Below are 27910 nucleotides of genomic sequence, written 5' to 3' on the forward strand. Positions count from 1 at the left end.
GCTTTTCCTCCCTATTAACTTTTTTTAATGGGAGATCTTACTCGCAGCGTCTCCTCGCCGCCATGTTGCTCTGCCCCCCGAAGAGTTAAACTATTTGAAATTGATGTTGTAGGGAAAAGAATCTTAGATAATAGAGTTGATACACTTTAGCTTTGCTTTTTGAGGGCCTACCAAAGGTTTGATATGTTTCATTAGTCTTTTTGAAAGAACCAACTTTCCACCTTTGTTGATTTTGCTCTATAATTATGGTTGTTTTTTGGTTCATTTATTTCTGCTTTTATTACTATTTACTTTTTCTTTGGATTTATTTCTCTGTTCTTGTTCTATTTCCTTGAGCTGGATATGTAAATGATTTTCAACTGTTTAAACTATAGTTCTAACCACATTTCATTACTTATTGTCATCATTTCATTATGATTTAAGTCAAAAATTTTTTTCTGATCACCCTGTGATTTCTTCTGTGATCCATGTTATCTGGATGTGCACTACATAATTTTTCAAACATTTGAGGAATCTCTGGTTATCATATTGACTTCTGGATTAATTGAAAACATATCATGACATACATCAGTTAATCTTCGTTGGTGGTATGCAATCTAATGAGGAAAGGAACCTTTTAAAAAAATGTTGCTGGAACAAGTTGGGGAAAAATTAACTTCTTGCTTCTACCTTACACCATAGCCAAAAATTAATTTGAGATAAATCATAGACCTAGCCATGAACTAAAACTATAAAACTTAGAAAAAAAGTAGATGGCTGTTTTTTAGGTTTTGAAGAATGCAAAGATTTCATAAAGGACACCAAAACCACTAATGTAAGGGGGAAATGTGATAAATTGAAGTTCATCAATATTAGAAACTTTTGCTCATAAAAAGGTTGTGAGAAATTGGAAAGTCAAACCACAGACTAGAAGAAAAAATATATAACACTTGTATCTGACAGAGGCTAGGCATCATAATATATGAAGAACATCTATAAATCAATAACACAATTTAAAAATGGGCAGAAGACTTGAAGAGGCACAGCACAAAAGAAGACACTCAAAGAGCTATCATCATTAGTAACCAGGGAAATGCAAATCAAAACTTCACAGAGGAATAGTTCAAACTGAAAGTCAGCCAACACCAAATATTGATGAGACTTTGTAAACTGGAACTGTCACATCTTATTGATGGGGAGTGGAAAATAGTACAGTTTTTGTAGAAAGTGTTTTGCATTTCCTATGAAGTCAAATATTCTTCAACCCTATGACCTAGCAGTTCCCTTCTAGTTCATTTTCTAGAGAAATGAAAATATATGTCCACAAAAAGACATGTGAAAGCATTATAGCACATTATTATAGCAGCTTTATTAATAACCCTAAAATGGGACAACCAAATGTCCATCCCAGAGGAGGGTGTATTTAAAAAGTTGTGTCATTTTCATGCAATGGATTATTGATTAGCACTATTTAACACTAGGAGAACAAACTACTGATGTACTCAACAACATAGATGGATCTTAGAGGCATTATGCTGAGTGAATAAAGCCAGATACAAGAGTTTATTTGGTGTGAACCAATTTGTAATAAACCCAAAACTAGGCAAAACTAATCTATGATAATTGAAATGGAATGATGATTGCCTTTGGGATGTGGGGATTGACAAAAAGGGGCATGAGGGAATTTTCTGGAGTAATGGAAATACTCTGTATTTCATTTTGTTTGCAGTTACAGAGTTGAATTCCCTTTTCAAGTGTACTAAATTATACACTTAAAAGCAGTATTTTTTTTTTCACTTTCCTGTGACTATATTAATTCAAAAGACGTTTTAAAAACTACTCTGTGATCTCCATTTGTGGACATTTCTGAAACTTACACTATGACCCACATGTGGTTAATGTCTTTAAATATTTTTTGTGTACCTAAAAAGAATATGTAATCACGGTTGTTGGGTGCAGCATTCTATATAGATTACTATATGGATTTCTTAATTGTGCTGTTCATATCTTTTATATCCTTACACATTTTTTGCTTGTTTATGAATTACTGAGAGATGTGTATTAAAATATTTTACAATTTTTAGAATTCTGAATATATTAATCATAGTTATTTTAAAGATCATATCCTACAACTCTCTCTGGTTTATCTTTGGGTTTGTTTTCATTATTTCTCTCTTGAACCTATGTCCTGTTATGCTTATCCTTTGTTAATTGAATGTAAAACATTATGTGTAAAGAATCATAGATACTACAGATGATGGTATCTTTCTCTGGGGGGGGGGTTACTTTTGCTTTTGATATGTAGTTAGAAAAGGGTAAATCTTCTTGATTCAATGAGGGACTGAACTGATTTGATCATTGGATGTAGCCCTTCAGAGGTCCTAAATCAAAGTATGAGACACTTACCAGTTTTTTTTTTTGTGGATCCTGAAACTCTATTTAATTCCTCTTGCTTCACGAAACTGTCAGAAGCTCTTTCAACTCACCAGTGTCTTAGCTGCTTTCTGTTTTGGTTAACTTGTTTCTCAGTTAACAAATACTTAAGAAAAAATGTTGAGCTCACTTTCTATATTTCCTTTCTCTTGGGGATCTCCTCAGCTTTGAATCTGCCAGAAGGGTCCCTCCATTTTTGTGCCTCTAAGCTCGATGTTTCAGCAGTTTTGCCTTGTTCCTCTAATGGGTCAGTAGATGCCTGATAGGAAGAATTTCATGACTTACCTCCATTTTATTACCCTCTTCTTCACCTTGGCATCTCATGTGCTGGCCACATTGGTAGCACTTTAATGCTTTTAAATAGGTTTTAAAAATAATTTTTATCCAGTTGTGTTCAGTGGGAAGTTAAGTCTCACACAACTAGTCCCAAATTGCCAGAACTGGAAGTTTTCTAAACCTACACAGTGAATTCCTCAGAAGGGCTAGAGATCCGTTGGTATCCTGAGATTTTCAATGATCGCTTCCTGTGTCATGGCCCCAGAAAGCTGTCTTCTTTTTTCTGGGCTTTGCAAAGGGCATATTTGAATCTGGGTTATTCCCCACTGGACATTCCCCACTGTCAACCCAGTTAAAATTTACAATCGTTAAGTCACAGTTTCCTTCTGGCTTGTTCAGAAGGGATTGTGCTTGTCCTACCCATAGGGAGTTCATCAACCCCTTTAACTATCTCATTGGTATTTGAATAAAAAGGTGCCTTTGCCACCTCTAGGGAAGGAAATAATCTAAAGATTACTGCCTTTACTTCTTTGCTAGGTTGAATTTGTGTCTTTGAGCTCCTTGAAGTTTAGCAAAACTACCATGAAGAATAAATGTGTGGATTCTGTGTAGCTCCAAGGATTGGAGTCTTGATATTCATGGATATGATTCTTTTAGTTTCTTCAAAAGTGGAAACCGCTTATCATAAATGCTTTTACATTCCTAAAATAAATTTAGGCTAAGAAATGCAAATTTAATATTACTAAGCCTAATTGGAAACCTCATCAAAAAAAAACTTTTGTGCTGACTTCTGCCAAGAAATGGAAAAGAGACTCATTTTGAAGTTGTGCCTAGAGAGGATTGGAGATCTAAAACCGTTGATACATATTTTTTCTCAACAGTTCACGAAAGCATTGATTCCCGGACTTTCTCAACAATGTACTCTATTTCATGACACACTTCACTGAAGGTGAATTCTCCTGTTATACCAAAAGAAAATTTTGGTAGAAAACTATCCAATAACCAAAGGACGTGTGACTGTCAAGTCAGGTAAGTCATTTGCTTGGAGAATGGGGAGGGAAATTGCTTCTAGGGAAAATTCTAGAAGATTTCATTATTTTGAAATCCTAGGAATTTTGGGATCCTAGGAATGGGTAGTATGCATCTCACTAGATAACATCTTAAAAGATCCTTATTAATGATCTTCTAATTCTAGATTTAACTCTTAGCTCTCACTACTTACCAGCTGAGTGACTTGGATGAATCACTTAAATTCTCTGAGGCCCAGTTCCTTCATCTGTTACAGAACATTTCATATGAAAATTTGTTCTACAAGTGGGAGATTATAATATAAAAATGCAGTTTTCTTTTTGATTGTTTTGTTGTTATGAAATTCTGTGGAATAGTTAATGGCTTTGTGTCTTGTGGTGCATTTGGGGCCACAAAGCTTGGAACTATATGGGCCTCCCGGTGGCGCAGTGGTTGAACGCTGGGTTGTGAAGCTGCCCACAGCCTCTGCAGAGCCAGTTCGATCCCTGGCCACCGGGAAAGTGTCCCACATGGCGCGCAGACCTCTCCTGCCGTCCGCTGTTCCCCTCAGCGGTGTACTTCGTCAATCTGCCTTCTGCTCTCCCCTCTGGCTCTGGTGAGAGATCACCCTCCCATGCTTCTGACTGTACCCAGTGCTTGTATAAATAAATAAATAAATCTTTAAAAAAAAAAAAAGCTTGGAACTATGAATTTGGGGAATTCATCTGGAGTGCTAGGTGTGGGAGGCACCCCCACCCCCACCCCACAAGACCACTACATCATACCATTCTACTACCTACTTTTTTGGAGGTTGGAGGAAAAGATAAAAGTTATAGACAAAAGCAAAGGCAAGAAAAGAATGACTTCCTGTATTAGTTGCTATTATGGCAAGCCTTATATTAAGGGCTTAGATACATTATTCCATTTAATCTACATACCAAGCCTTGCATTTGGGTGTTATCCTTCCCATGACATTTTTCCTCAAAAGATAGGATTCCATATGGAGTTGCTAAAAGAAGACAAAACTCATGGTTTATAGTAATTTGGGAAATATTGGATGGTGGGTATTTGAAATTTTAAATTGTTTCTAATGTTTTATAATGTATATGTACAACTTCTGTAATTATAAAGTGGTTCATATAAAGTTGCTAAAAATCAACATAGATTAAAAAAATTTTTTTTTTAAATCTTTGTTCAGCCCTTGTTCTGAACTACATACTATTCTAGATGTTTTTCATATCAGTGTACAAAACAAGTGAGACTCCTGCCTTCATGGGGTCTATGTTCTAGCATGGGGGAGGACAGATAATAAATAATGCACATAATGGAGAAGTACACAAATACTATGATCTTAGAAGCCAATAAAAATAAATATGGGGGGATGGAGTAGAGCTGAGTAAAGAGTTTGGGAGCACTGCTTCCTTGGGGTAGGAGGATAAGTTGTTAGCATTAAATGGAGTGGCCAGTCTCTGCCTCATTGTGGAAAGACAGGAAGTCAGAGGTTAGCCCTGGGTGTGTTTCTGGCAGAGTTTGCAGCCGAGGGGGGAACATGGTTGGGGGGTTTGGGGCAAAGCCGGAGGTCTGAAGCTTGAGTGAGTGGGAAGGAGAGTAGTGGAAGGTGAGTTTGGAGAGGCAAAGTCAGTGTCTGCAGAAATATTGTCATTTCCTTGGTTTAGATGCATAAGAAAACTTTTGTTGCCTATGTGTACCTTATGTCTACTTTGTTTTCTTCTTGTCTACCCAGTTTATTCTAAGCTGTTCTTCCCCCATCCCCAGATAAATTACACTTTTACTTTCCAAGCTATTGAAACAAAGTGGCTTTAAGAACAGAAAAGTATTGTCTGACATTTTTGCAGGCAGGCATTAAAAATCAAGGTTAGGACCATACTCCCTCTGAGCCATGGGGGGACAATGCTTCCTCACCTCTCACTAGTTTCTGGAGGTGGCTGTCAGTCCTGGCTTTCCTAGGCTCACAGCTGCATTCCTCCAGCTGTTGCCTCCATGCCATAGGCATTTTCCCTATGTGTGTATCCTCACCTGGCAGTTTCCCTTTACCGTGTAAGGACACCAAACATACTAGATTAAGGGCCCACTGACTCCAGAATGACCTCATCTTAATTATCATATAAACAGTGACCCCATTTTCGAGTAAGGTGCTGGGATTCTGAGGTGCTGGGATTAAGACCACTATATCTGTTGGGCTACACAATTCAACCCGTAACAACTGCCTGAAGTAGTAAATAGTAGCTATTACTGTTCCCATCTTACAAGAGGAGAAACAGACTCAGGAAGCTTCAAATGACTTACCCAGGATCAATAAGTAGAAGAGCCAACTCTGAGTCATTTCACCTTGCTGCTCCTGTCTCCACGGTGGCCATGATTATGGGGATGTAGGTGACAGAGAGTCGCCCCAGCTCAGGACAGGAATTTCACACATAACATTGCAGTGCCTGCCTTGTACTGCTTAACGCCAGGATCTCGCACAATTGGTGCTTATTTCAGTATGCGTCTCCGAGAGAAAGTCCCTCTATAACCATGTCCCTCTATAACCCACTCTCCACTTTGCATTACACTCCACAGCGTGACAGACGTGTAGGGCAGATGCTTTTTCTCTCTTTTATAACTTTTTCCACTATACTACAATTTCTATAATGTGTAGAACATTTTGTGATGGGACCACATGTTTTTCCCTCACACACCGTGGAGCAAAAAAATATGACTCTCTGAGTCAGTTGGCATACTGCAACAGACTTAGGGATTTTGAAAGCTTTTCATGTATTTTGTGCTCTCATTATATTTAAAAATTCTTAATTTGAAGCATTTGTGAGCCTGAAATCAACACCAGAGTCTTATTTTAGACTTAGTCTTGGGGAATACACCTGAGAAAAGGAAGATGTTTATGGTCCTTTGAGCCCAGTTTCCAAGGGGGCGTGTGTGTGTAGGGTTTGCCCACAGCAACCAGCAATGCTAAGACACCAGCAAGGGGTCCAAGAATTCAACTCAGTTGTGACAGTTCTCAGGGATCACGTCATATTCTACAGATAAAAGACTCAGTCTCCCCAGACTGCCCTCACTTCAGACATCAGGCTGTGGTTCTGACACCTGGCTACAGATTGAAGGTTCCTGCCACCCTCTCCTGCTGAGACTGCAAGTGACCGTGGGAAGCCAGGTTATCATCTGTGCTCTGGTCTGTTGACTAGAGATCACAGGTTCCCAGGACACCCTACTCAGGTTCAGTTATTTTGCTAGAGCAGCTCACAGAATGCAGGAAACATATTTCCTCACAGGATTACCATTTTATTACATTACATTTACCAGTTATTATATAACTGAGGAGCAGCCAGATAGAAGAGAGGCATAGGACAAGGAAGGGGGAGAGGTGGAGCCGCCTGTCCTCTGCAGGCTTACCACTCTTCTCAAATCTTCACCTGTTCACTAATTCAGAAGTTCTTTCCCTTGTTAACTGAGATAACATTGGTTTACAGCACTGTATGTGATTCAGAGGTATGAGATTCTACCTCAGCAGATGTCTGTGATCACACCATACCTCCCACCAAGGCACCCACAGTCCTTCACCAAACCCAGAGGATCTCTGAAAACCCCCTCCTCTTGGGACTTTATGACTGATTACATCATTGGCCATTGGTGATCTGTCTCAGCTTTCAGGCCCTCCTCTCTTTGCGACTGAAATCAGGGGTCTGCACTACAAGCCCCGTCCTCTATTCCTGTTGATTTCTCTGGCAACAGCCCCCATCCTCAAGTGTTTTTAAAAACTTAACTTTATTAACAAGATGCGCCTTTACTGCTCTCAGTACTTAGGAAGTTCCAAGACCTTGAGAGCTGTGGGCCAGGAACTGTTGATAAAGACCAAATATATACGAGGAACTTATTTGGTCATTTAAGTGATCAAATATATATTTCTTATAAATGACAGTATCACAGAAATATACACCAACACAGAACTGAACACTTTCCATGTCTTCTAGGGCACAGTGAGGAGGGATGTATCCCTGGGCCAGGCTGAATGTGAATGAAGCCACCACAGGCAGCAGAAGAATGTCTCAATCTTGGAAAGAAAAAGCTCAAAGCTAGCCATTAAAATATGCCATAAGGTCAAGCCCGGGAAGATAGATGTCAAGTAGTAGTGAAAATTATTTAATGAGACAAATTGAATGGTTCAGAAAATTGATTGGGTGAGGATTTGGGGGGACCTGTTTACCTGTTTGTCCATGGTCCTGACTAAACAGTGCTTCTCCTAAATAGGGTTGTTAGCTTTGTTTGTTTTGTTACACCATCTTGTAGTTTCTTTTAAAGTTCCTGTCTCTTTACCTCTATTCTCACTATATTCTTCTCCCTTCTAAGTTCTTGGGCATCTCTTTCCATTTAACAGCTGACTGCTTTTGATCCCTGAATTGGAGTATTATCAAAAAACAAGAAAAAGGAAAAAAAAGATGCTTCTTTGTTAAAATTTGTTTTCTTTGGTCATAAAAGTATGTAGAAGGAGTAAGGTCTTCATATATTTTCTACTGAGCTAAGATGACCCAGTGTCTTTGTCTGGAGTGACCGCCACAGAAAGCCATTCCCCAGGACACAGCCAGGTCAGACAATCTGGTTGGGGTGTGGAGACTGGGGTGCATAGGTGCACCCTGTTGGCATGCCATCACCTAGCCGGCACTTTGTCACTGCAGATAATCATTGCTGATCTTGCTATTACGGTTGCTGCTGACTGTAAAAGACCCAGCAAGTCAGGGGTCATTGGTTGAATTGCTTCCATTCCTCACACATGCTAGTAAAATACTTGGCTTTTTGCAAGGAAGGTCAAAGGTGGCAAAATATTAGAATTTAGAGACCTATTTAATCCCTCTTTATCACTATGAACTGGGAGTAAAATCCTCCCTATTTCACAGCAGAGGCAGATTGTTGAGTAATGAGAAACAATGTAGCCTTTCATTGTAAAACATTTGTTTTTTTTATTCAAGTGAAATTCATATAACAAAATGAAGCATTTTAAAGTGAACAATTCACACCTATCTCTTCCCAAAATATTTTCATTGTTCTCCCCCCCAAAAAAAACCCCACCATACCCACTAAAGCACTTACTCTGTTTCTCCCTTTCCTCAAGCCCTTCAAACACGTCTGTTTTCTGTCTCTGTGGATTTGCCTCACAAGCTATTTCGTATAAATGGAATCATATAATATGTGACTCTGTGTCTGGTAACACATTTCCTTTTAATTACAAGTCATTTATGTTTTCAGACTCCTCTTATCATTGTGCTGGGAGAATTAGGTGCTATGAGAGTGTTAACACCCCCCTAACCAGGACCTCCAGGAAGAAAACCGCTTGCAGAATACCTGCTTCACTTTAGTTGCTGGTGGATTTTCTTCATAAGACAAACCACAATTTAAAATTAAGGTTCATAATTTTTGTTGAAGAATTCAACATTATTTTATTTCGATCATGAGACTCAATCCCTCCCCCTTCCCACCCCACCTCCAATTTAGTGGTCTAAATACCAATTTATCCCATCATCCAGATGAACCTGTAATTGATATTTTGGCAGCGGGCTAGCTAGAGATTATATTGCTAGCCTAAGCAACAAAGCATAGTCTCCCCCCAGGGAGGTAAATGATACCAGTAGTTGAAGATGAAAATTTGAGAAATACTTTACACTCTCATCTCTTGGGTGGCAGATCCCCCTCCCTCCTCCCTTCTCTCCCACAAAATAGAGGCTTCTCAGGGAGGGCTCTGGGACACAGACAGCAGAGACTTGAAATGAGATTCCTCTCCCCATCTGCCAGACGTTACTCAAGATGAGTTGCAGATATAAACTGGCAGAGAAATGGGGAACTAGATGGCAGACGAGGTTCTGAGGGGACTGACATTCTAGTTAAATCCTTTTGTAGAGGCAAAAGAGCCTGCTGGCCTAATAATGCAGAACCCAAGAATTAAATTGGTACAGTGCTAGTGATTTCAGCAGATGCAATTTCTGAATTGCTTTTCCTGTAGACCCCCTGGGAGTGTTATTAACATGCGCTGTGGGATGACAGCTAAATACAGGACAAATTATGGGTTTCCTCCCTTGGATGGTGATTATCATGCACTGTATTATGTGCTAGGTTAGACTGAATCATCAACTCTCTACTCCAGAATATATTTTCCGGGAGCCACCTTTAGAGTCATGAATGGCTTTGACCACAGACAACAGAGGGCTGAGAATAGGGTGGGGTATCTTTCTTATTCCCCTCTCTTCTGTCCCTCCCCTCCAGGAAGTCTCAGTCATTGCCTAACCTCTGATCCCTCTGCCAGTTCTCTGCAGAGAAGTGTGAGTAGCTGCACACTTGTCTGAAACCATAGTAAGAAGTAGCTCCTAGAGGCTGAAGTCCTGCCTTTGAACTGTTGAATTGCCCTAGCTGAACGTCACTGAATTCAGATATGTAAGTAGATATCCGGGTACAATGTGATTAGCGATATTTGAGAGAGTTTTGCACAGAGTGCCCGGAAGCACAAAGGGCAGAGTAAACAACTGCCATTGGGAACAGGGGGCCTCCCGAGGTGTCATCTGAGCTGCCTTGAAAGATGAGCAGGTGTTTGCCAGACAAACAAGGGGGGCACACAATCTCCAGAGGTCACACCTACATGAGTATGTTTCTTGGGAGAAGCCTTTGTTCCTCTAAATCCTGCCCTTTCTTTCTTTAATGAAACTTCAGGAAATAACAGCTTGATTCACCAGTAACTTTGGATCAAATTCAGGGGCAGTACAGGCATCTTTTCCAGAAAGTGATAGCCTTGTTTCTTCCAGGGGCTGAAAACTACTGCTCCACAAAAAAAAATATATATATAAATAAAATTCTGTTGAGTTCCTTACTCCTAAAATGCCACCTGTTTTAATCTTCCTTTTCTTTACAGAAATAAATAAAACCTTTTCATTTCCTTTTCTAAATTGGCTCAAGCACAGCCAAGATTGCACTTCCATGACCCCTTCACCATTTCAGCAAAGCAAATGCTTAACTTCTCTCACAGAAAAGAGAAGGCACCGCTTTGGAGTGTAGGTTTACAAAGAACAAACAGTGAGAGAGTTTTTGGGCCCAAGGAGACTAAAATTAACACCAAACAGGAAGCTAACATCAGCACAGAAATGGTCCTTCTCTGCCTCCTCTGTTAAAACAAAGTCTTTTAGTTACATCTGTGCACACAGAATTGGCATTGGAAGTTTTTGAAAAAGATGACTGTTTCTGAGTCAAGTTCGGAGGCCCAAAGAACAATGAAAAAAGCTACTTACCACTAGGAGATTTACCAGGAAAAGGAAAAAAGCATCCTTAGTTTAAACTTTACTGAGTACACATTTCAAGAAGCCACAGAAAATCTATTTCATGCAGAAAAAATATCCCCCAAAGAAACATTTAAGAACTTAGAATTTATTTTAATTATTTAGTTTCATATACTTACGTATTTTAAGTGCATCTGTCTTATCATTTTACTTCTCTTTATTTGTGATAAATTTTTATATTTAATTTCGATATTTTTATGGAACCTAAGAATTATCTGAACGTGGAACCCCAGTTTCCAACTCCAGTATCACACAGATGATGAGCGGCTTACCAAAGTCTGTCTTGCTTTCCTAATCTAGGAATAACCTAATTCTTGACTTGGGCAGGGCCTGCGATGGGTAAGATTGCTCGCCCTGCTGCTACCACTTCATAGTCTTCTCCCTCTCTTCTCTCTCTGTCTCCTTGTCAACAACCTAACTGGCCTTACAGGACAAATCCAAATGCCAGCTCTTCCATATTCATTCTCTGACACACTCTTCCTTCCCAGAAATGATTTCTTTTTTCATACAAACTTCCACAGCAGCTGACTCCCACCCCTGTCCCATATACACATTATGTTTTATCATTTTTGGTAAATATATCATATCCCCGACTAAATGATTATCTCTTTGGACTGTCTGTTATTTTCTTCATATCTTTAATTTCTCATTCCTTCCTCCCTTGCCCCAGTATCTATTACAATGAAAACACATTACAGGGGCCTCCCCAGTGGCGCAGCGGTTGAGCACTGGGTTGCAAAGCTGCCCGCAGCCTCTGCAGCGCAGGTTCAATCCCAGGCTGCTCCCGGCCACCTGGAGGAGGGTCCCACATGGCGCGCAGAACTCTCCTGCTGCCCGTTGCTCCCCTCAGTAGTGTACCTTGGTCCTTCTGCCTGTTCTGCTCCCCGCTCTGGCTCTGGTGAATTCTCTCACTCTCCCTGCGCTTCTGACTGTACCCAGTGCTTGTATAAATAAATAAATAAATAAATCTTTAAAAGAAAAAAAAAAAAACATTACATCACATAGCACATCAGATAAGTTGTATGATAGAACTACCCAGTGGGATTCCGTCCCCCCGTCATAGTCTTGCACAACCTTGTAAACTGCATATAAATATGTACCTATTATACATTGAAAAAGGTGAAAGTTGATCATTTTATAATAACTTACTCTTCTCAAGAAAATGTACTGTGCTGGCAATTTTACTTTTAACCATGTGGTGCCCACTGCCCTGGAGAAGTCAGCAGCCTCTGCCCAGTTCTGTGACTACAGAAGGGTGGGGTGCAACTGTTACAATAGAAGCAGGACATGAGGGGGTGAATATTGTTGTAAAGGCTAATGGGAAGAGGTTGACCCTGAGGAAGAGTCAAGAAATGCAATGAGAGATGAAAACGACACTCACTAAGGAATAGGAAAATGACTTGGTTTAATGTATGTCATATTTTTAAAGATGGCGGCTGGGGAACACATTATCCTATGCAGAAAAAAATCAGGTAATCTAAGGAAGATATTTACTTTCAAACAAGTAAAGTGAAAATATTTTTATGGTTTCAAAAAAGTGAACTTTTTACAAAATGCAGGCACAAAAGATCTTTGAATTAAGATAACAGACATTAAAGGGGAATAGCATAAGGCTGATTAATATCAGCCACCCCTCAACAACACAGATACACATCTAATAAGATGGTGAGTTTTTCCAGCACAGGGACAATGTCTGATTAATCTTTGTGTCCCCAAACCTCGCATAGAGTTTGGCATATTGCCATCATGTTTGTTGAACACCCAGTAAATGATTGTAGGGTAAGTCCCTTCCTGCATATCACGACACTGATTCACTTTGGGGAAAATACTTTAAAAAAAAAAACAAACCAATAAATAGGAGAAGAGTGCATGAAAAAGAAAAATTAAAGTATGATAAAAAGTAGACTCTAGAGGTTTTCAAAGTTTTTCTTCATTCCCAAATTGTTCATTTCACTACAGCTTATAATTTTCTGCCAAAAAAACATGCACTATGAGTAGAGAGCAATCAGAATATATTGAGATTAAGTAATGACAATTGTTCTTCAACTAAATTGCAAATTGCTAACCTAACAGAGGCATTTGTGAGTCAGGCCCAGGAAACTGTATTCAAAAGCATGCACAGCAGTATGACTATTGGAACAACAGCAGCAAGAAAGTGGTAAAGATTCAAGTATTAAGCTCTTCAGTGATGATGGGATGGAAGAGTAATTAATATAAGGAAGCAGCTAAGAGATTTGTAAAAGGAATCAAAAGTAAATAAGAAATCATTAGTATTATAACTTAGATCTCAGAGGTAGGCAAAAAGAGATGTGAAAACTTGGGAAATAGGCATAGTTCTCTGCAAGTGCGTTGACCCCCTTAGTGGCTTGAACCTCTTGGGTAGAGCTGGCTGGGTCTAGCAGGACAGGTGATATTTATGCTGAGGCCATGTTCATTGTCACAGCTACACATTCAGTAACATTAAAAGAGCGTGAAAGTGACAAATCGAGGACCTTTTAAAAAAGGAGACTTGTGGTTGTAATGTTGATAAGAGTGTAAGGGAAGTATTTGGTTTTATCTTTCTACTTGAGATTTTTTGTAGGTGATATGATTCCTTTAAAAGAAGATGACCTTGGGAAGAGCAGATCGTGAAAAAGATATTTTAAGTTTAAGGAACTACTTTATACTGTGATGTGGAAGTAGGGAGACTATGTAGCTTGCTTAATGCATCCAGGGTACCAGGGTAAGGAAATTTTAAGGCATAGACGAACCAAGTTAAAACATGACTATTAATATGTAGGAAAAAGATACAAAAATGCTTCATGATAAAATGTTGTAAGAACATCTGATAAAAGTATACAACTTACAAGGGTGAAAAGTCTATGGAAATGCAAATAAATGAATACTTCAAAAATGTGATTGGTAATTGAACAAGTATAAGATTTAAAATAAGACATTATGGTATTAAGACAATTTATGTGATTATTTACAGCAAGCAGAAAGTAGATGCCAAAGGAACCTATGGGCATAAGTTAGAAAATTGAAATTTAATTACTTAAGGTGGAAATATTTCATACCTACCCAGGCTAACTTAACAGAGCCAGGCAGGGAAATAAAAATTGACTTCATATTAATTTAAATGTTACAAAAAGTATTTTTATCTTAGTTTGTTAATCCAGGATAATTTTTTCCCTAATAAATAAACTCTGTGAGAATGAAATCTGCAAAGAATTTTGATTTACTTAGAAAAAATATACAGGAACAAAAACAAACATCACCATCTTCACTGGTAATATTTTGTTTTATAAACCTATTCACTTATCTGAAAAATATTACAAAAAATTAGAAATCATGATAGAATACAAATCTTTGGATATTAGGGAGCATTTTGCAACAGGAGAGATGCGATGTGAGAAAATTGTAAATTTGGCAAGATATTTTTTTTATGCATAGTTTGGAAATCACATGGTTTCATCCAGTAGAAACATTTGCTCTATTAATATTAAACAGGACAGAGTTCCTGAACTAATCCAACCTTTCCTTTGCAGGTATGAAGAATACAGTAAGTTTCTCCCTTGGGCCAGGGGTCAGCCATTTGAAGGTGACTGTCATTCAGTGAATGAGCAGCTTTTATAGACTGTGAAATGCAATAATAATTTCAATGTTTTATTACAAGTGTCACTTTGTTTCCTTCATAGCTCTCATTTTATTACACATTGTATTCATCAATATGATGAAAGACAATGTGCTTCCTTTCACTGAAATGGAAGATACAGGACAGAATTGATTATATAAGTATGGGGCACTTTTTCCCCCAATTTCAAAAACTTTGTGCTTATAGATTGCATGCTGTACTTTTTATTTCAGTACCCTTTAACAAAATCATGGCCATGGAGGAAATTAAACTTACACAGAATGTCCATAATGAGGCTCTGAGTGCTGATGTTTCAGGTATGGTACCATGTGACTGCTCTGGGGTGCAAATTAAAGAGACAGAAGCCATCTTTTCCCTGTTGTTTTTAGAGAATAAAAATATCTGGATTTAACCATAAATAATTTGGGCAGTAACTTACATGGTCAGGGATACAAAGAAGCATCCAAAAGTAAACAAAGCAAAGCAGGAGCAGCTAAAATGGGTGCCATTCACTCCCTAAACTTTTAGCGGGGAGCATCACAGGCTTTTGTTCAGCACCTAGTGATTCTGTCTTTACATATACTTCTGTCATGACTGAATGGTCTAATTTCCTATCCCTCAAGCACAAAGGAACAACAAATTGGAAAGGAGAAATATTTGTGAGAATTAAACTCATTGACCTAGTAAATAGTGGAGTTAAAAAATGTGAAGGAAAGAGGCAGGATACTTATAAAATAGATACACAAAAGGACAACTGATACAGAGAGAACAAGCTGGATACTTCATTCCTCCTTAAGCCATTTTATTGTGTCTAAGCTTAATAGTAAGGCCCTGAGACACCCCAGTAGTCAATTGTATGTATAATCTATTGCAGAAAAATTTTCATGAAAAATGCTTTAATTTTTAAAAATTGTGATTACTGACAGGTGTAATATTTAGTTAAACTTATACTTCACTAATAAGATATAAATAAGAATAATCATAACATATTGCACTGAATGAGTCCTAACATACATCTGTTTTTAAACTAGTAATGAGAACACTTTGATTTTAAACTCCCATTTCATTTTTTTTTTTTTTTACCAAAATTCTTTCAAATGAGTTGCATGGAAATGACCAGTGATTGGGGCCTCCCTGGAGGCGCAGCGGTTGGGCGCTGGGCTGTGAAGCTGCCTGCAGCCTCTGCAGCGCTGGTTTGATCCCCAGCCACCGGCTACCAGCGAGGGTCCCACATGGCGCGCAGACCTTTCCTGCCATGTCCGCTGCTACCCTCAGAAGTGTATTTCATCAGTCTGTCCTGCTCCATGCTCTGGCTCTGGTGACTTCTTTCACCCTCCCACGCTTCTGACTGTACCCAGTGCTTGTATAAATAAATAAATTAATCTTAAAAAAAATATATATAAGCTGATAAAAAAAAAGAAAGAGAAATTACCAGTGATTGGACATACCTACCCTTTCTTGGCACAGATAAAAAGGAAATGTGTATACTAGAGGCTGCTTGATTTTCCTGGGTTATATATATTTTTGTTTGTTCTACTTTTTTCAGAGCCAAGGTTCCCTTCCCTTAAAAAAGGCTTAAAATAGCTTATTTGGATGTTTCACACTTTTCACGTTGGGAAAGTAGAAATTAAAATCACGGTAAATGAGAGCTTTGAAAGACATTCTACATCATGCCTTCACCAAACTTCTCTTCCTGCTGTCCCCCACCAAGCACACATCCCAGGTTCTATGTGACTTTACAACCTACTTGTGAAAGCCTGGCCGCAGAATAATTTTCTGTGACTCATGCTATGAAGCTTATACATCTCTAGGGAGGTTAGAGTCTTTTAGAGTTCCTTATTTCTTTAGTGTGTAGAATGGATGTTTTTTCTTTTTAGGAAATGCTTTTTATTTTTCCTTGATGATAGGAATTCTTTGACCAAATTATTATTTTTCCTCATTAGAAATCACGAATTTTAGTCGTCGTGTGATTTATCTGCACAATTCTATTTGTTTATTGTTGTTTCAGGGAATAAAGGAGTTGACATCTCAAGAATCTTTTATCTAAACCAAATAAGTAAGATTTCATTTTTGGATTAGGGAAAAATGTATGTATTTGTATATACAGTGCACTGCCATATATTTTAAGCTACCATTCCTTTGAGACGTGAGAAATTGTGTAGCCCATTGATCATGATCCTCAAAAAGAAGAGAGGAGAAGGCTCTTATCCTGAGGGAATTTGTGTGACACTAGGTCTTTGACATTAGAAGTTGTTCTGTAGCATTTAATTAGGGGAGAAACAACCCATAACGATCTCATTCCTATTCTCCTGTATACAGCAAGATATTTCTCTCTGTATTCCTTGGATGGCATAGGGAGTGATGTTTAGTATGGAAATAGGAAGAAAAAAAAAGGAGATATGCATCCATCTGCTTAGTTCCTGTGAAGAAATAGACATAGAAACCCTTCAAAAACAAAACTCACATTCTTTATTTACAGGAGATTTTTATTACCTGCTGTGTTTCAGGCGCTATGCTCTTTTACTTCACAAGTATTAGATCTTGCTGTGTCCTTTTAGTGTCCACAGTATAGAAAGAGAAAATTTGTCCTTTCCTCCTACTGATTTAAAAAAATAAAATATTTCTGCCCTTAAAGTTGACAGAGAAAATAAATGGCATAAAGAAAATCTATATATACTTAAAAATGAAACCAAACTATTAACCTGAGGCCACTAGTTATTATTTTGGTGACTGGTGACTCAAACTTAGTAAAACCTGAGCAGTTCTAGATCACTTACATTCATTCTAAAGTGTACATTTTTCTTTAAAAAAAAAAAAAAAACTCATGGGCCTCCCTGGTGGTGCAGGCAGTTGAGCGCAGCGCTGTCAAGCTGTCCACAGCCTCTGCAGCGCTGGTTCCATCCCTACCGGCCTCGGAGCAACCCACATGGCAAGCAGCCCTCTCCTGTCTCGCCCACTGCTCTCCTCAGCAGTGTACTTCGGACAATCTGCCTGTTCTGTTCTCCACTCTGTCTCTGGTGAATCCTCTCACCCTCCTGCACATTTGGCCTGTACCCCGGCTCTTGTATAAATAAAATAAATCTTTAAAAAAAAAAAAGTCATGTATTTCTACTGAGGCAAAGTTGACACAGAATGCAAGGTTAGTTTCAGGTGTAAAACATGGTGATTTGATATTTGTTGTCCTTCACCTTCCTTCATCAAGAGGAGTCGCTTGTATTTATCAGCTTTCAGGATTTTGTTTGTGTTTTAGTAGGTTCCTTCTCACCTTTTCCAGAACAGAGTGGCGTTTTGGGAAGGTTGGCCCCCATAGCTTGATGCTTTGCAGGCAAGCCAAACCCTAAAGGAAGTTGTCTCTGGTCACAGTCTTCTAAAATTTCCCTGTCACGGGAAGGTGATCTAAAAACATCGTCCCTTGAATGAGGTGGAGCTCACAGAATACAACCAAGAGAGCAATCAGAAAGTAAAAGAAACACTGAAACTTGGTGGCAAATATTGTTTGAAGATTTTTCATACTTTTAGCAGTCCATTAATTTAGGTGGGAGGAACAGACTCATTTATAAAGAATTAATGTTTCTTTATGCCCTTAGTTTAAGGTCTAACCAATATTGGCCTATTTTCTGCCTCACTTCCTACGAATTTCTCAAGTTTCTTTCCCTATGCTTCCAAATCACATTTCACATCACTAAATGTTAACTTAAACTTCTGACTTTTAGGATTCTAGTTTGGAGCCAGTAGCTCTTTTTTTTTTTTTTTTAAGATTTATTTATTTATGCATACAAGAACTGGGGTACAGGCCAGAGATGCGGGGGGTAAGAGGATTCACCAGAGGCAGAGTAGGGAACAGAACAGGCAAATGTACTGAAACACACTGCTGAGGGGAGCAGCAGGCAAGACAGGAGAGGTCTGCTGCACCATGTGTGTTACTCCCTGGCCGGCTGGGCATCAAATTTGTGCTGTAGTGGCTGCGGATAGCTTCACAGTACTGTTCTTAACCCTTGCGCCGTCAGGGAGGCCCTGGAGCTAGTAGCTCTTTCCATAGATTAGACCTCATGACATGGAAATATTCTTTTGCTCTCATTCATCTCTTGGGAATAAAAATAGACTTTATTTTTATATTTGCTTTCAAAGACTAGATACTTTAAGATATCCATAAAATCTATTTTTCTGCAATTGATTACAATAAAAACAGTTTCACATGTATCTTGGTGATTACATTGCCTTCTTGTGTAGTATCCTTGATGCAGTATTTGTTGCAAGTTCTCCCTTTCTTTTGGCTTAGCATTCAAAGAGAAAGTTCTAAAAGAATAGCCAACTCCCAGAGTGCTCTCTTCCATTACATTACAGTGCTGGTAAGTGGAATTAATTTATTCTCTGCAGCTTTTTAATTAACCTGAAACTTATTTTTCTATATAAGATAGCTCAGCACAATGAAATTTTCATTAATCGTCAGCTGTGTACCCAGAAGCTTAGCCAGAATAGAAAAGGAAGGTATGGATTTGGCTAACAGTACCCTCTTTTTCAAGTACAGAGTCCTCATGTGTCCCCTACCCCATACAGTGCAGTGTTTAAACTTTATTTTAAAAAGTAACAATTTTATTGAAACATAAAACACATATCATGAGGTTGGCCTTTTTAAAGTGTACAATTCAGTGCTTTTTAAAATATATTTATGAAATTTGAGAACCATCACTACTCTTTAATCTCAGAATTAAAGTCTTTCTTTATATGATGAAATTAAGCTACCATTTAGAGAACACAAAGGAACAAAAGAAAAGTATCAATCAACATTCTAATCAAAGATTGCTGTTCATTTTTTGGTGCTTTTTGTTCTTTAACATCCAGATATTTTTACAAAGAATATGAGCGTGTTCTATGCACTCATTTTTAATTAACAATTTTTGTTGTGAGGGTGGCCCTGTCTCTTTAAGTTGCCTCAGGCGACAAGGTGTGCTGTGATTCTTACTGCTGTGTCTTCACATGGAGTTATCCAAGGGAAGAAAATAACTTTGTGGCTGTGTATGCTGTGGTGTGATGTCTGCACTGAGCCAGCTCTCTTGGTGTTTGCTGAAGTTTAGACCTTTGGTCATTAGTAGCAGGTGGATATCTTTTATTCCAGATAATAGAAAAGTAAATGTATCAATTAAGCTGATTCCTTAGAATATGCTGTGCACACTTGGCTCTGGGCATTGTGAAGCAGTGATTTCTTTAGTGTCACCGGAGATACTGACCAGTGAGTTTATAAGAGTGAGCAAGAGAAAGACAGAAACACAGAGATGAATATGAACACATTTACGCAAGTTTCACAGCAAAAAATATATGAAAAGGTCCTCTGGGGATGTCAGTGAAAGCATTTTTGTCTAGAATCAAAACAAGAACAATTGCAAGAACAATTGAAGAAATTGATAATGTTAAGTACAATAAAAATGTGGGAGATTGGGTACATATGAGAGTACAATTGGTCACCTTTTTGGGAGCTAATTTGATAGAATTTAAGATTTAAAATGTCTGTCTTTGTTAGAAGAATAGTGTTAAGGATTTTGCAGAAATAATTGCAATACATACAAATGTTCATTGAAACTATATCTGTAATAGTAAGAGACTGAAAACAATCCATTGCTCAACTAAAGGAAAATTGGCTAAAAAGTCATGTTACGTTTAAAAAAGGATATTAAAAAGGGCAAGGGGCATAGATATGCACTGCCAGTGCAGGTGAGTGTGATACTTTTATGTGGAAAAGTGGAAGTATTATAGTACAAAAAGCCTTTTATTTTAAAAATATAGTTATATTAGTAGGTACGTTTGTTTATGTGTTGGAAAACTGGAATTGGAGATATTTGACTTTTTATTTTATATTTTTTTCAGTTGATTGCATTATGAGTAATTTTTACTTTTTTTCCTCTGTGTGTTTTCTAAACCCCAAATCTAAAAAGTTAAGTGACATTCTTAAGGCTTTCAAAAATGGCAGAAAGTGGCAACTTGAGCTAGGTTCTCAAATACTGTTAAATCTTGTAAGGCTGTCAAATATTGCCAACTAGAAGTCCTTAAAGAATCAACTTTAATGTATGGATAAAAATGATTTCTAATTAGTTGATTAAAAGGTTTTTAAAAAAATTATTTATTTTTGCATAGCAGAACTGGGGTATAGGTCAGAACTACGGGGCTTGAGAGGATTCATCAGAGACAGAGTGGGGAGCAGAACATGTGGATATACTGAAATACACTGCTGAGGGGAGCTATGGGCAAGACAGGAGAGGTCTGCTGCGCCATAGGTGGGTCAGTTCTCTGGCCAGGGATCAAACTCCGGCCATTGCGGTGATAGTGCTGAGACTTAACCCCTAGGTCACTAGGGAGGGCCCTCGATTAGAAGCTTATATGAAAAAAAGTTTCTGAAGTATCTGGGGATAGTTTTACTCAGTTTTTACTTTTGAAATAATTACTTTTGAAATAATTTACTTTTGAAATAATTCCCTTTTTTGTAATCACAAATATTAAATATCATTACAAAACATTTTGAAAAATAAATGAGAATATGAAGAAATAATAAAGATAACCTATTATTCTATCATCTAGAGGTAATAGTAGGTCAAACATTAAAACCTCAATTATGCTATCCATTTGAAATGTCAAAGATTTTACTTTCACTATGATAGTACACTTCACCCTGATCACTTGTCTAATTGCTGAATTAGTGGGAGGACCCATACAATCTGATTGCAGTTTCCTATGGAAAATCAGATTTGGTATTATTGCACAATATAATGAGAATTAAAGGAGGAGAGAAATGCCCAAAGGTAGACAGAGAGAGAGGAGGACAGATAAGTATGACAATCAAATCCTAAATTTTCACATGATTAGAGAAGGGAGTAGAAGTAAGTGTCTGTGATCAAACCAGCCAGTGAAGAAATTGCTTTGTTTCTCTCCTCCTGCTGGCAGCCATAGGGGCTGACAAGGATAGGAAGAAGTACTTGTGCTATTTTATACCTGGAGAGGAGTACTTCTCCGAGCAGCTTGAATCCTCACAATATATTCATAACTGTCAGAGGATGCATTGGATTAGAGTTAACCACCCTAATCTTCTCACCCTGGCAATATAACTGCAGTCCGAACTTTTCCCTGAAATGCCCTGCATGCTCTGTCATTATCAGCCCACAGGCTGCTGGCAGACCTGGTGGGTGGCTTCCTAAGATCCCTTCCTCCCTTTATCCCGGACTTCAGAATCACACATTCAACTGTGCTCCGAGGGGCTGCAGCCTTGAGCAGCCATCTTCACTGAAGGAATCGTTGCATAATTGGCTAGATCCAGTGCAAATTGAAAATGCTGGGCCCCTTATTCAAAAGTCAAGGATTTTAAGACAGTACAAGCAAAGCATTAAACACAGCACTTCGTGACTGCACGGCTTGCATGTCCACAAATCTGGTTCTCTCACCTTAGACTCACCTCCTGACCAGGGTTATCCTGTTACACCTGGAAAAAGGGCCATGGAAAGCCCCTCTGTGCCTTTTCTTGAGTTCATCTAGTACTTATCTCTGCTCTTATGGTCCTTGGCACAACATTGCTCTTTGAGAATGAGGGGCAGGTGTGGTAGGGAAATAAAAAATAACTTTTTCCTGCTATCCTCCAATGTTTGATAAATTGGCCTAACAAAAGATTACCAAGAGAAAACACTAACTTGTATATTGTGCTTACATACCTGGGAGTTTCCAGAGATGAGTAACTCCAAGGGGTAGTTTGAACTTGGGCTCATATAGTGTCTTAGTAAAGGAGCAATAAATTTGTAGAAAAGTGATAAGACAAAGTTTGAGTTTCTTGGGGCAGCAAATTATGGGTTGGCAAATATATGGGAAACTAGTGGAAGATGAGGACTAGTTAAAAAGGCTTGTTATGTAGATTCCCTTGATGCCATCTCCGGGCTAATCCCTGTCTAAAGTTGTCCCTGCTGGTTACCTTTTGTCCTTTCTGGTAGAGAAGGGAGTAGGACATGTTCATAAATATATGTCCTGCTTTTAGGCAGTAGGGAGAGGGCAGAGAGCTTTTCTTGTATCTGCTTTTTCTCACTTGCCTTCAGGTCTAAAGAAGCCTGATGCTGAAATGGCATATTCTGGGGTGATATGTTCTGGCATATCCTGCTACCTAAAGTGTCCTCTTTGAGAGGATGGGCCATGACTTGAGAATCTGTGCATGTCCAAAAAAGACTGCCCTTCCTTCAGGCAGACATAGCGAGATGGCTAGTCTCACTGGGTGAGTGGCAGGCGAGCTGGATTCCACCTGCCTCCAGCGTGCTTGGCTGGCCATCTACGTGCAGGAAGCAGCCTGTACAACCCCACACCATCACCGTGCCCAGGGCACAACCTGGCTGCTGCCTTGCCACAGAGGGCTGGATTGCTAGACCAGAATGTCTTTTTTCTTAACAGTTCCCGCAGAACAATCCAAATCCCTTGATTTGAGACCCTTGAGTGCCCACACTCCTCTGGTTTACACCCAGGGCTGTTGCTCTTTGCCCTTTTTACTGGCTGGTTTTTTTTTTTAATATTTTATTTTATATAATTCTTACACATTTTTCATCTTTGCACAATGTATGCATTTTCATTATGATTATATTCCCCATACAATTGCACCCCCCTTATTTTGACTCTAGTCCTTCCTATCCCCCCTCCCCCCCTGTAGTGTGTTTATAGTTTATAGGTTTATAGTTGCTTGTTGGTTTTGATTTTTACTTTGTATTGATTAGTCTTTTTCCTGGTCTCTTATTTAAGTTTTCTAAACCACTATGGAGAGCTGTGTGGAGATTTCTTGACCTACTAAAGATAGAGCTTCCATATGATCCAGCAATTCCACTCCTAGGTATTTACCCAAATGACACAGAAACAGTAATTCCAAAGGGCACCTGCACGCCTATGTTTATAGCAGCACTATTTACAATAGCTAAGCTTTGGAAACAGCCCAAATGCCCAAAAATAGATGACTGGATCAAGAAGATGTGGTACATATACACAATGGAATATTACTCAGCAATCAAAAAAGATAAACACATGCAGTTAGCAGCAACATGGATGGAGCTAGAAGGGATCATGCTCAGCAAAATAAGTCAGAAAGAAAAAGAAAAATACCAGATGGTCACACTCATAGCAGGAATTTACTTGTTGGTTTTAATTGCTGATTGCAAGCTTTTCTTATAATTTAAAAAATCTTAGATCTCAGCAACACCTACCTCGCTGCATTGAATGAGGTTAGAGCAGGGCACTTCTTCTATTGTTCTGTGCTGGGCTTTTAGTCTGACTGATGAGATAAAAAAAAGAAAAATGAAGCATTGAATTTTTCATAGTCTTACATGATTCCTGGCTGGTTTTACCTGAGAGGAACCAGGGAAGGCTAAGGACTGAGGCAGAGAAGACAGGAACAAGGGAAAACAGGTTCTTGAGAGGGTCCTTGAGCTGGGCTCTGACATTAAAATTTCAAGTCCCCTTCCTTTCCACACTCACCAAAAATAAATAACGCAAAGCCCAGAAGGTGCTATGGGAAATGGAATTCTGTTCATTGGCCTTTGAAAACCCCACGTATGTTCCTGCCCTGAAATTATATCAGAGTAGCTCAAGAGCCAGGCTGAGTTGCTCCACCACCACAATGGGGTATTCAGGCTGCGGCAGTCAGTGCCAGAGGGGATTGGGGAGGGCCAGGGACCATGGGATGTGGGATATAGTGGAGAAGAGCTGGAATCATCCAAAACAAGCTAAGCACCCATGAGTGTTTTTAAATTCTTATTTATGTTGTGTGTATGAGTGTGTGTGTGTGTGTGTGTGTGTGTGTGTGTGTGTGTGTGTGTTGGGGAGGAGGGGGAAGTTTAGAGGCTAATACTCATTACAGGAAAAAAATACATACTTTATTTACTAGCTTAGATCATCAGATTTGTTTTATATTTGTTTGTCATTTCTGAGGCAGAACTTCTGGTCTATGGTTTTGAAATTTCTCAGTATCCCATGATTCAGTATTGTAATATGAACTCAGAGATATTTTGTGTAAATAGATTTATGTGCAAAGATATGTAATAAGTGTGTGTGACTGCTTGTACACCTTTTCTCTAGAATAGATCCAGTATTTGTGGATGCATGTGATTCTCACCCTTAAAAATATTAAAGGCAAAATAGAATGTTTTCTTTGGTTTTTTTTGGAATCTACCTTTTACTTTGCCATGTGTATGTGCATGTATATATATAGTTAGTGCAAATTAATATGTGCTTATTTTGCTAGTAAGGATATAAACATTAAAGAGCAGAACTGAAAATGGCAGTGCAAGATGACTTGCTACTATATCCTTGTTCTGGGTATAGGATGGAGCCAGGGAAACGAAACAACATATACATACCTTCCTTATATTGCTCACATCCTGGAAGTGGCCTTTTATGCTGTTAGCCAAAACTTAGTGGTCAACTTTATAAAGGACGTGGGTTGGGGAGGTGGGGTTACCCAGCTGAAAATCATGGAGTTTTGCATCATTGAGGAAAGGCAGAATGGATACTGAGGCATGGCTGCCAGTCTGTCACACTTACCTTTGAGGTGATATTCTGCTCATCACGTTTTGAACCCAGAGCACTAAAGATTGTATGACAGCTTATTAAGAAGCTGGATACGAAATCTCACATTAATTGCATGTGGCTTCCATTACTACAAGTCAGTTTTGATCATTTGCTAGTGGCTGCCTGTGGAACTGTGTTAAGGATTATAGGACTGTATTGGCATTGAGCAGGAAAATAATTACATGATGGACATGAGAATAGGAGACTAGTATGTATTTGCTATCCTTAGTGTTGATTCAGAGCACTTATAAATAGAAGATAGAATTCTATAGTCATATAAAGAATGAATATAAAATCCATAAAGTCATATCAGGAATGAATACCAAATCCCACAGTCATAGATTTTATTGTAGGTGGCACTATTAGAGAGCTTTCCCTCCCTGGTGATTCATTCCACTGCCACCAAGCAAGGATTTCAATCAGGGAATGGGCTTGAGACTTAACATATGATGGAAATACCATAGATGAATGAAAAGGAAGATTTGATTAAATAACCAATTGAAATAAAATTCTAGTACACTAAGTACGGCAGTAAGAAGGCCACCATTATGGGATTGATTGTAGTCAGGGAAGAAAGGATGAGAAAAAGATTGGTTAGAGTCAGTTAATTTTCTACTGGCTCTGAACTCACTTGTAAATTGAATTAGTAGTTTATCATACTATGTATGTATTCTATTGTTTTATGTTGTCTTTCTATATGTCTTTTCTCTTTAGCTTGTCTGTGGGCTCTTGAGAAACTAATCTAAATGGGACCCCTTCCTGTGTCCCTGACAGTCTCCAACCAATGTCTTATACAAAGAGAGAGTGTGATGGCTATTTGTTGATTGCTGGATTGAAACATGCATGGTGATCTAGTTAGTTGGTGTTTTTTGTTTGTTTGTTTGTTTGTTTTGTATTCAGGGAGCTTGCTTACTACATAGACATTGCTATCCTCAATTTTGGTTGCTGAGGTTGAAGGTGAGTAAGTGAATTGTACCATTTTCCTGGTGGTTCTGAGTGCATTATTGATTAGTAGCAAAACTGACAAGCATAAGTGGCAGATGAAGATTTTCTCCCTCCCCTTTTACTTCATGTAATTTTGGCAGGAGAAGTGAAGGACAATTTTCAAGCCTAAGAGCTACATGGTAAATAATTGCTGAATAAATTAATATCCTCTTTTAAATGAGAACTAAACAAGGGGCCAGATCTGGCTCTCCTGATTTTGCTCCCCTATTCAGCTCACTCACAGGAGGCGCCCTTGCTCTTGGTTTGAGTCCAGCTCCTCCTTTGCTGTAACTGGGTGAGTCATGGCAACCTTGCTGGCCCTCCTTTTCTCAGTTGTGAAAGAGAGATTATTGCCACCAGATGATATTTTAAAGTGCCTCTGACTTCTGGAATGGAAGACCCTTGGGAAACACAAAGCCTTACTGTTGCAGTGGGTGGGTTCTTGCCATAACTAACTCATCTTCCTCTCACTCCTCAACCCATTTCCTGCTGAGGTAAAATTTCCTGCTGAGGTAAGTGATATGGAGTGGATTTTTGGTTTTTCTTTCTTCAGCTTTTAGTTCCTTTTGTGTGTGTCTGGCCTTGTAAATGTGTTGAATAAATGCTATAATTATAACCCTTTTTGACAGCTCTATAATTTAATTGTAATTCACTCTGAACATCTTTTAAAGACAATGATGTGTATTGAAGATGCAGCTGTTCCAATCTCCTCTGCTAAACTGACAGGAATTGTTGCAATCTTTGTCCTCAAAACTATGGGGACTTCCGATCTATTCAAGACCAAATATAGGGATATACCCTGTGTGTGTGTGTGTGTGTGTGTGTGTGTGTGTGTGTCCACTTTCTGTACCCCAGCTTGGTAAAAGTCACAGTGTGGCATTTAAAGAGAAGCATCATTTAAAATTGGCTTTTGCATAAGTATGTAAATTATTCTGAAGTGGAATATCTCTTGGATTTATTTTCTGTGGCAAGCTAAGCTACCTACCATCTCTTAATATTCAGAGATAGTCCCTCTGTTAACCTGAAGTTGATTGATGCCAGCATTGGCTGGTGGTTCTTGGAGACCCATTGCTCATCAGATGTATTCATTTTGTAGAGGAGGCCACCAAGTACCACAGAATGGGTGGCTTAAACAAGTGAAACTGATTATCCCACAGTTCTAGAAGCTAGAAGTGCAAATCAAGCTGTGAGAGGCTGTTGATAGAAGTGCAAATCAAGCTTTTGCCTCCTGAGGATTGTAAGAGACAATCTGTTTTATGCCTCTCCCCTAGCTTTCTGGAGCCTCAGGTGTTCCTTGGCATGTGCGTAATGTTCTGTACATTGTCTTGTCTCTGTCCAAATTTCCCTTTCTCATAAGGACACCAGTTGTGATGATTTGTTTCACTTGATGACTTCCGTGACGACCTGTCTCCTAACCAGCTCACATCATATGTACTGGGGGTTAGGACTCCAACATCACTCTTATAGGGGAATATTATTTGACCCCTAATAAATGTCTCCTTGAACATGCTGGCATTTTCTTATAATGACTACAAACAATTTATACCCTAAAAGGCTTTTGGATAATTTCAGGAAGACTCTCACAGGAATTATTTATCCTATGGTGAACAGGAATTATTTATCCTATGGTGATATTGTTCCTTTTGTTTATTTTTGGCTATAACAGAGAAATTAAATCTACCAGGTTTTTCTTGATACTTTGCCAAGTAGGTTCAAT

General features: G+C 38.7%; 1 protein-coding gene across 5 annotated transcripts in view; it reads left to right on the forward strand.

The window, feature by feature from the left end:
• CRACD (capping protein inhibiting regulator of actin dynamics) overlaps positions 1-27910 on the forward strand; it is a 213489-nt gene that overhangs the window by 101795 nt on the left and 83784 nt on the right. For 4 of the 5 annotated variants that reach the window (XM_054688270.1, XM_054688273.1, XM_054688271.1 and 1 more), the window contains exon 3: positions 3570-3717. The gene's annotated coding sequence lies outside the window, so the exon portion shown is untranslated. Of the gene's footprint in view, positions 1-3569; positions 3718-18911; positions 18987-27910 lie in introns of those variants that run through there. The other variant, XM_054688272.1, reaches the window with a different exon arrangement.

Source organism: Talpa occidentalis, unplaced genomic scaffold (genome assembly GCF_014898055.3).
Source record: "Talpa occidentalis isolate TD23 unplaced genomic scaffold, MPIMG_talOcc4v2.1 talOcc4.6, whole genome shotgun sequence".
In the NCBI taxonomy this organism is placed as follows: domain Eukaryota; kingdom Metazoa; phylum Chordata; class Mammalia; order Eulipotyphla; family Talpidae; genus Talpa; species Talpa occidentalis.